Below are 10731 nucleotides of genomic sequence, written 5' to 3'. Positions count from 1 at the left end.
CGAATTCAAAATATTGTCTTCTAAAAGTCCTAGAAGTTTGTAAGGGGAATTTTAATGCAGCTCATATAGATTATGAGAAGTGGTGGACTTAAACACTTCTTTGGGATACGCCTGAACTTACTTTTACGTCTGAAGATTTTTCTCTCTTGATAATGCCAAAGTGTGTTCTGTTTGATAAAAACTGTTCAGTCCCATCATACAGCTGGTATAACATTCCGTACGTTCGTATTTTGCTCATTAAGTGGTAGTGGAGATCACTATCTAATGGCTTCTTAAAGTCAACGAACACGGCAGCAGCCTGGGCGCAGGAACGTACTATCTTTCTCGGGTCATGGACGATCTGAGTGAGCTGACTTTCACACGACCTGTGGTTTTCGGAACCAATGTTAATACCTGCAGAAGATTTTCGGTCTCCAAGACATGTCATAGCATGCAAGCATAAAAATGTTCCAAAATATTCGATGATCATACAAACAACTTAAAGCTCGAGCCTTTTTGAATTCTATAATTCAGTCTTATAAGTTTCTAGTAAGAGTGGGTAGCGTAGATACTACAATACAATACAATATACAACCACTATATACAAGTCTTGATGCATCTGGCATTTACAAAATTACCTGCAGCCAATGTAATAAATATTATATCGCCCAAACAGGCAGAAATTTCAGAACCCGATTCAAAGAACATTTAGATTGCTACAGGCTTGATAAATGTAACAAATCAGCAAATCATTAAAGACACAGGCCACCCTGTGACAATAGAAGACAAACTCGAAATTTTACACAAAATAAGAAAAAGTAAAAGAATGGATATCATGGAAGAAATGGAAATTTTCATACATAACAGAAAGCACGGAGATAACATTCTTATTGAAATAACCGTATTCAAAAACTCAAAATTCTTCAACAGCCTTCAGCCAGCCGCTCAATAGATTCACTAAATGTCAATGTAAATAATCGACTAGAACTAAGAATATCGATACAAAACCTCAATAATCGACACAGACTCACATGCTACAGTCCGCCATCTTGTGTTACGTGTATAACATCGAAGCAATTTGTGCAGCGCCATTCAGTAATAAAATATAATGTCCAAATAGTGTAACGTCAATCAACAGCTCTGCCATTACACCAGTGATACAAATGAAGCAGCAAGAGGATGTAACTGTAAGTGATCAACTGTCATATAAAAGCCTTTCACTCTATTTTCGTAGCACATAACTGATGCAAATCTATCTGCATTCGATTCAGGCAGTAATATTCCCAGTCAACAACAAAGAAGAAAAGCAACAGAAGACATCACTGACTTCGATTTCTAGATATACACTGCCCCGCCCTCCTTCCCTCCAAATGCCACACCAGCAGCTACAGTAAAAAGCCAAGTGTTCTAGATTAATCTAGCTTAAAACTGTTTACTTTTAAGTAACATTTCTCGATGTATGCATGTATGTACAACGCTTGAAAATAAACAAAACGTGTTCGAAACGCGTTGCAGTATGTTAAATTAAGCATAAAATAAAAAGTGACTAGTAGAAAAAACTTGATATAAATAATTTTCCTACACAGTCACGGTTTACAAACATAGCCATTATGATTGAAAATAAATAGATAACACCTTTTTGAAATACAGAAACCTGTGCAGTGTAGGTACAGAAGTCCACATATCATCAAATCAGTAACTGCCGAGGAAGCTAGACAAACGTTATTCTCATTGAGCGTCCGTTGGTAACGTAGTTCCCTTAATTTTTGTGAAAATGTGAACGAAATCATTTCATTAACTCGAACTGCATTATGGACTTTATATTGCAGATGTAACGTCTGTCGAGTTTTCAAATTAATTCGAATAATTCGGAGACAACAAAAAATATTGTTAAGTCTCTCGCTGTTTTACTCGCTCCCGCAACTGACGCTGTCGAATTTCGGATGTTTCCTGACACAATAGCGTATCTTGTCTCAGAGAGCGTAGTTTGTGTCAGCTTGAAATTCACAAATCGAATTAACCCTCTACAGTCGGGTTGCAGAGAGCTTTAAGTCGTTTCTGAGACCCCTCTGTAACAGTTGGCGTGTCTCCAGAGGCAGCTCCTACGACGACGTATTTGCATTTATCAGAGCACACAAAACAGAGCTCGGAAACTCTTATGTCAAGAACCTTCATCCAGGGCTGATGTCCAAATGCAAGGACGCCAGCGCCGTGGCTTTACCCTAAACTGTGGAAAGTAGTGACGGATGTCAAAATGCTTTCAGTGCTCACAGGAGAATCAAAAACATGTTTACACAAGCGGTGAAAATACTTTTGCTAACATCTGTCAGTATCAGTGTGTGTACGCTAAGGAAAGAGGTGGATAAATGAGCCTATCAGTGTCCGGTGGAAGGCTGTCAAGTGTCCAATGTTTTAAAAGTTAAGCCGCAATAAGAAACAGAAAATCTATTTACCTTACATAATCTGCTTGTGACGTTTCGCTGCCAGTATCCATAGAACTACACTCCTTTATAAATTTGTGATTTTTTTGAGTCCGACGCTCAGTCGTCTTCCGTTTCAATCGTTCCAAGTAGTGAAGGCTACATATCTGAAACAACGCCAGGTTTGTTTATGTTTGGAGTTTCTTCAGCCACCAGAGATTCTGTCTTCAGTAACTCTCACACTTATTTTTACTATAATCAATAATTTTTTTTGCGTCGAAGTAGAGAAATCGTTCGCCTGTATACTTTTCCTGTTTAGGAGCTTCAGGTGCTTGATACTTATTGACGACGCATGTTATTTGTGGCCTTCGACATCAGTTCTACGAGATACATCGTCAGTAGAGGAAACACTCATTCACAAAAGATATAGTGTACAACTCGTTCACCTAGAATCATAAAATTTGGCATGCGGCGAATTTTCAGAGTACAATTAAGGAAAAAATTCGATCATTTTTAATTCATAATTACACCACGCGAACTTCTTTTGTCTTCTGTTACTCAAATTTCTTTGATCATGGACGGGTATATGTATCAAGTTGAAATATATGTCAAATATGAAGGGCTACATCTTTCACTATTTCTTAGTCCGCTAATGGGCGTAATAGCCTCAGCACTCTTACGAGGCCGCTTAACATAGGGACAAATGGAAAACGTATGAAACGTCCTTCATGAGCAACTGTTAATTATTTTCACTTATTGCTTGTGCACAACCTGGAACCAAATGATTATCCTCTCATAGCTTAGTTTTCAGTGTTACCTGGAACAGTGTCAAATACATCCCACAATTGCGTCTTCTGTACTTTTTATCGACGACGCTGCGTTAGAGTCTGACTGGGTCTTCAACATCCACAATTCGCGTCTTTTGAGTGAGGATATTCCAAATGCCACATTTATTGCCGCTCATCAACAGCGGATCTATTTGAATGTGTGGCTGTGTGTTGTTGGTGACTGTTTAATTGGACCAAACCTCCTACCTAGGCCATTAAATGAGAAGCATTACTACAATGTCCTTGCCAGAGCATTGCTTGAGTTGCTGGATGATGTGCCACTTGCTATAAGACATGGAATTTGATTCCAGCATGACGGGGTGACGGCCCATTTCAGTAGTCCTATCCGTCGATTCTTGAAGTTAAAGTTCCTGAAAAGTAGTTTGCTGTGGTAGTCCTGTACCGTGGCCTCTCTATTTCCAGATTTGATTCGTCTGGACTTTTTCTGTGTGACGAGATATGTGCAGTCTTGTTTACATAGCCCTTATGGAATAATAAAGGATCTGGTAGCCCGGATTGTAGCAACAGTAGTAGGAATTAAAGACACTCTTGCTGTCTTTCACCTTGTTTGTCAGAACATGACCCACAGGTGTAACCGCTGTTTACAAGCCAAAGGAAATTGTAAATTTGTGGTAATGTCTTATGGGACCAAACTGAGGAGATCATCAGTAGCTAAGCTTACGCACTACTTCACCTAACTTACGCTGAGGACAACACACTCACCCATGCCTGCAGGAGGACTCGAAAATCCGACGGAGGAAAGCCGCGTGGACCGTGACAAGATCCCCCATACAGCACGGCTAACCCGCGCGGCAAGTCAATGCAGTCATGCCACGTTAATGTTGTAATTTAGTAGTACATAACCAAAACTCGTTGGCGATACTTATTGTACTCACAGGCAAACACATTCGAAAAAGTGTTTCCGTTGTCTCATGCAGGCTCCCACAGTTTGTCGGTTTAAATAATTTTCGACCTGTATATATAATTCAGTTATTACGGAACCCCCAGACTGTTCGATGATCATTTATAAAACACAAACCAAGACCTGCTTGTACAACAATTAGACAGTGACCTGTACTTGTAATTTGCAGTACTCTGAATAGGCCCCAGCTCAGGTGAGATAAACGGCTGTTTGGAATCCTCAACTATGTCTTACTTTTGAACATGATCATTCACTTATTTCAGTACCTTTGAAAACCAATCCCGCAGTTTTAACAGTTTTTCTGATTGCATGTTTTCTAATGGGTTAAAGTCAGTTTTCTGTGATAAATTCTGTGCAGTAATTGGACTTGTGCTATTCCTTTACATTGTACATAATTTCGCTTAAGTGTCTGTCTATTAATTTATCTATTCCATAAGTATACTGTGAGTTCTTAAATCGTTCCACTGGACACTCAAACCTTCCTTTAGGTTCCATGTTCCTATGTCGTGTCCTGACATATGTGGGAGAGGGTTCCCCGGATTACGGACTACTAGGTCAACAGTTTTTCTGCGATTTCGCTCTCTTATTAACCCTTGTGAGCCTACAGAATTGGCATCAAGCTGGCTTTATACTCTACTATGTGCCTGTTAGTTATAAAGTTCTACTGTGGCAGCCTACCACAGTGTCTAGACGACATATGAAGTTACATGTTAATTCCTTGAAGAGTAACTAACGCCCTGGGACCGCGGCTGGGGGCGTCTACATTTTCGCAAGGCTCTCCCCTTATGGTTTACTTCATGTAACAATATCTGTCTTAGTTTCGTCTGCCCTCAGCATCGTCTCTGCTTCCACGTATTGGAACTCCTCCTATCTCACAGCTTCAAAATAACACAACGGTAGCAAGGAATAATCAATATACTGCAACTACTACGGGAATGTGCACAACTTCGTTTTACATAACTACACAATTAAAAAATAAACAACTCTGTGCTCAGGGCAACCGCAGCTAAGAATTTACATATTATTGAATAAAAACAACAAATAGCTGTAGGTAATCTTCTTTATTTGAAATCACAACCGATATAGTACATTAAAACCACGTCTTCAGGTGGGTGGCGATGGTTCACTGTCCAAACAACAGTAAACGCGACTGTTTTGACAGCAAACTTTAGGTCCTGCGTCCATCCCCATATTTCGGGTTTCACATCACTTACCTTGTATACGCACCAAAAGATGGGACATTAAGCAATGAAACTAGTTGTTGTTACAAATAAATGGTCATACATACAGGTGCTTGTATTTTTCATTGCAGAAGATTCTTAGAAGCGCTTCCGCCATCTTCACTGCTGCTAGTGTCTCGTCATTTCCGTCTCAGCATCAATAAATTGAACTACTCCTACAACTCTCTTTTGTACATACTAGCAGGAAAAGACATTCTCTGCGCTCAAGTTCAAAGAGGGGACTGCGATATTACAACGCATTCCATTTAGACGTTTGTCTAAATCTACGTTTACTTATATGTTCTGCGAATCACATTGAAATGCATGACAGTGGATAGGCCCCACTGTACACATTATTAGGACTTTTTTTCGTTCCGTTCACATATGGAGCTCGGGAAGAATTATTCTTTAAATGCCTTACTATCCCAATTGGATTTAAAGCCGGTTCTTGAAACTTGAAGAGTCGGCCACTTCAGTTCTTTCATCATCTCTGTCACACTCGATATCATTTCAAACATACCTGTGACTATTGGTGCTGTTCTTCTCTTTAGACGTACAATATCCCCCGATAGTCCTATCTGGTACGGGTCCCACCCACATAAGCAATATTCTCGGATGAGTCGTACCAGTGATTTGTATTCAACCTTCTTTGGAGACTGACTGCATTTCCATAGCAGTCATTCCATAATCCTAAGTCTGTTACCCGCTTTACCCACTAAAGATTCTATGTGATCACTGCATTTCATATTCCTTCTTAGTGTTACACCCAGGTATTTATTTTACAGTGTCCAAATGTGAATAACTTATATTCATCGGATGCTTAGTTTCTTCGTTTCTTCAAGTACTTAATTTTGCACTTCTGAACATTTAAAGTAAGTTTCTAATCTTTGCACGACTTTGAAATCTAATCAAGGTGTGACTGAATATTTGAATAGCTTCGTTCAGACTGTGCTTCGTTGTGGACAGCTGCATCACTTGCGAAGCGTCTGAGGTTACAATTAATATCTGCAAGATAACTGATATACAACATTAACAGCACGGGCTTCAGAACACTTCCCTGGTGTACACCCGAAATCGCTGCTGCGTCCATGTGTTCAGCTACTGTATGTCACCAACTTAGTTCTGCTAGGCTGACTAGATCGCGCAATACTTAAGCTGGCTTCATGTTTTTAATTCGTGTGTTTATCAAGGTGTTCTAAATATCCCTTTATGTCCACATCCAAATCAACAGGAAAAATTTGTTGTATTTCGAAGAACTCGTAACTGCGCGCCACTGTTTCGGTGGCTTGTGGTGTCTCTTGCGGGATTACACCATTCCGTACCTTCGACACGAGAACTCTTTATCGCTCAGGCGCGTCACAGACACCGCCGACACGGTACCTCAACACGTAGTGCTATCGCGGAGAGCAGATAGTCAGCTGTGCCCTTGGAAAGCCCTGCCGCGGCTCAGTGTCATTCCGTGGCTAATACGGACAGTTTGCTCGTACCTCTTTTTCCGTAGCCCCGCCAGCAGTCGCTGCAAACAGAACCACAGGTAAGACCTCAGCACATGATTTTGTTTATGCTATAGCGTCTCTCTCACTAGCCATAATGTGTTATTTTGTTTCCGTGAGGCGTTATCTGTAAGATCTCCCGACTTTCTCAGTCCTCTGATTGTTATAATGCAGCCTGCGAAGATTTCCTTTGTGGTGCAAACCTCCTCATCTCGCAGTAGCACCTACACCAACCTTCCTAAATTTTTTGCTACACATTTGGTCATCTTCACCCCTTTCGTTCTCTCTCAGCAACACCCTGTAGCACCAGGAAGATTATTCCCTGATGTCTTAAAAGTAGATTTATATTCGTAAAATTTACAACTGCACTTGGTATCTCTTCGCTGTTCCCGCCAAACTGGATACATGCGCCACATGTGCTCTTCAGTACCTCCATGGTAAACGGTGTTGTTAACAGTGCCCACATAAATTATTGCCTCATTCCAGGGGTTTCCTGACAATGGTGTCGTAAATATTACGAATTTTTAGCAATGGTGTGTCCATTTTCTAATAGTCGTCATATTTGTTTTGTAGCTTAAAATCTATCTTTGTTTAGCATCTTAAGGTGAATATCAAGCAGTAACAGAAGGGTCTTAGTTTATATCACACTGGCCCTCTTCAGTGCTTTATCTCTTCTTTTTGTACTAAAAGTAGGACAATTTGTATGGTACTGCGTTCGACTTCGACAATAACATAATTGGTGATTTGCTTCAACACCTCAGCAGCAGCAAGACATACGAAAACCTGAATGGAGAAAGCTATGCTCATTTTGTTATTCGAGCAAAAGAAGAATAAAGAAGAAATTTTGTAACCATTCCACAAGAGCAGTTTGTATAAAACATCGAGCTATGTTTGGCTTGAAATGTGCTAAATACTCTTGGAGTTTTAATAATTATAATGATTTGTAACCAGTTCATCGCATAAATTACGATTTCCTTTCCGATAATATGTCGAGTGGTAAAGTAGCCATTACAGGAGACAAAACAAGACATTTTGTACATATTTTAAATTTAACAGACCATTGGAGATCTAATAATCATAATTAACTATAGTGCATAACATATAACTTCAGATTTTCAGTTGTAAAATTTACAATGGGTTAGCAGCAGTGTAACATTTTCCCTCCTTTATTGCTCTAGGTTTAACAAATATTTCATTCTCTATATTTTCTAGCCTGTGTTTTGCATATACTCTCTGGCAGTGATCCACATACTCATCACTTCTCTTCATTAACAAGGAGAGGTCTGCAGCGGAGCGATGGACTTCTTGAAATAATCTATACGGTGATGTAGGTTAAGATCCTATGTATCAAACACTGCAGCCATTCACTCTGGTAGGCCTTCGTTTGCGAATAAATGACGAAAAAGTTCGGAATTTTCCGTAACAATAGCGTTAAATAAGTTAAATTGTATGCTATAGTTGTGCGGAGTAATTGGTAGGATAACAGTTTTGCTTGTAGGAGATTATGAGTTCGAATCTTTTCAGGTGCTATGAAATTTTACTTATTTTTAAATCTTTATCGAAATGACTTTGATCGTCATTTTTATTCAATAAACTGATATCAATGTTATTTTTTAATTCCATTCCTTTGTCACATAATTTTAATTATAATATCAACTTCTTCATTTTCCCTCATTTTTCTTTCTACAATTTTTTCTCCATTTGAAATCTTTGTTCGGGTGTTTTTAATAAGTTTTGTGTGTCGATTTCGATTTAATTTCTTTAATTTTATCACCCCGTTTTTCGTCTACATTACTGGTTTCGTTACATGAATTTCTCATTTTGTTTGAATTTCGTTTCCCTTATAAACGCGTATTTCATTTAAATATTCATCTGCGTTATTTTGTCCATAATGCAATAGGTATTTCGGTTATGTTTTAAATGTTTGTATGAAGATCACCGTGCAGAAAAAATGCACATTTGGTAAAAAAAAATACATTTTTTACACCACTGAAAAACATAAATGGATTACATCATGTTTTTTTTTTAACTAGTAGATCGGAATTTTCAAAAAATTAAATATAGATAATTGGAATTAAATTCATAGTAACAGGAATTCCTCTTGTAAGAAGACTGATGTAAAGAAAAAATTAAGCAGTTCCTACAGTGATTAAAACGATGTGACAAAGCAATAGAAATAAAAAGTTACATTTAAGCCAATTAATTGAATACAAACAATGATCGAAGTAATTCCGATAAAGAGTCAAAAATTTTAAAAAATGTGTACTCTACGAGATTCAATCGCACATTAATGCAGATTTTTTGATTCTATTGAGTACCGTACAAAACTCTGACTTTTTTACACATTCGAGGAACCACGAGGGTGAATGACTGCAGTGTGCAATCGATCTTAACCGACATCATCCTATATATAGTTTCAAAATGTCGATCGCACTACTGGTAACGTCTCCTTGTTAATTTTAAGCACCCTTTTGTAGCACCATAAACTATCCGATTGCGATCTTTTCCAGTTTCACCGCCCTCAGTGATCGAATCTCGTGCCATTGTACACTCCTGACATATATAAAAAATATCTTTCTCAGGTTAAGACCTCTGTTTGTTAGTAGCATACATCTATTGACCAGTGATGATCTCCTAGCTTCCGCTAGCCTACTTCTTATATTGCATTTTATTTGTCTGTCTGCCTTCCTTTGGGTTCTAAATGTGTCACGATTCCTCTTCATCGTCTACTGTATCATTCAAAATTTCGATGCTATGTTTGTCGTAAATTTCGTTTTTGATAATTCTCAATAACTTCCTATTTCTTCAGTTTACTTTCATTTCATATCCTGTGTTCAATAGACAGTTCATCACATTCATCAGGTGCTGTAATTCTTTTTCACCCCATAGAGGACATTAATGTTCCCATGACATCTGACTCCTTTCATCTTCAGTTTTAACCACACTTTCGGAATTTTCCTTCGTTGCTTCTTCGATGCATGTTGCACAGTACAGGAGACGAACTGAACACCCGTTAATCAGACCACTTCCTTCTTGGTCTTCCAGTCATATCATTTTTTTCCTGAAAGTTGTATATTTCCCGTTTTGTCCTAGTAATATGAATTAGTCGAATCTTACAACTAGTTGCAGAATTATACCTCTTATACATTGTGACGACGTTACCAGTATCGTAATACTAAATAAATGATGTAACTCGCAAAACTTCGTAAGGCATACTAAAAATAATAATTGTCTACGTGATTACACTGCAGTTCACAATTAAGTGCCTAGCACAGGGTTCATCGAACCATCTTCAAGCGATTTCTCTACCGTTCCACTCTCGAACGGAACGAGAGAAGAAACGAGGACATAAATATTTCTGTGCATACTCCGATGTCTGTTATTTTATTGTAATGATCATTTCTCCCTATGTAGCTGGTGGCCAACAAAATATTTTCTCAATCAGAAAAGAAACTTGGTGACTGAAATTTCACAGGTAGATTCTGCCGTAACTAAAATAACCTTTGAGTTAATGATTGACATGTTTCGGGGTAATACAAAACGATGTGGCCTTGTTAGAAGTTTTTCGATGTCCTCCGTCAGTTCAACCTGATGCGTATTCCACATTGCACATCATTGATCAGAAGAGGGTGGACATGCGTAATGTAAGCAGTCTCTTTAGTAGACCCGTTGCATTTTCTAAGTGGTCCGCTAATGTATCGCAGTCATTGGTTTGCTTTCCACGGAACATTATCTATGTGATCGTTCAAATTTAAGTTCTTCATAATTTTAATCCCGGAGAATTTAGCTGAATTTAAAAAACAGATTTGTCTGATTTATCAAATTTTTAGTACTCACGTTGATGACTTCACACTTTTCATTATTTATAGT

At 38.5% G+C, this 10731-nt stretch overlaps 1 protein-coding gene across 2 annotated transcripts in view; it reads left to right on the top strand.

The window, feature by feature from the left end:
- Positions 1-6760: 6760 nt before the first annotated feature.
- Positions 6761-10731, top strand: part of LOC126355137 (UNC93-like protein) — a 980883-nt gene continuing 976912 nt past the window's right edge. The window contains exon 1 of one of the 2 annotated variants that reach the window (XM_050005323.1): positions 6761-6902. The gene's annotated coding sequence lies outside the window, so the exon portion shown is untranslated. The remainder of the gene's footprint in view (positions 6903-10731) is intronic. The other variant, XM_050005321.1, reaches the window with a different exon arrangement.

The sequence above is a fragment of the Schistocerca gregaria genome, chromosome 3 (genome assembly GCF_023897955.1).
Source record: "Schistocerca gregaria isolate iqSchGreg1 chromosome 3, iqSchGreg1.2, whole genome shotgun sequence".
Classification (NCBI taxonomy): domain Eukaryota; kingdom Metazoa; phylum Arthropoda; class Insecta; order Orthoptera; family Acrididae; genus Schistocerca; species Schistocerca gregaria.
Note: the sequence above shows the minus strand (reverse complement) of the source record. Positions and strands in the feature narration are given on the sequence as shown.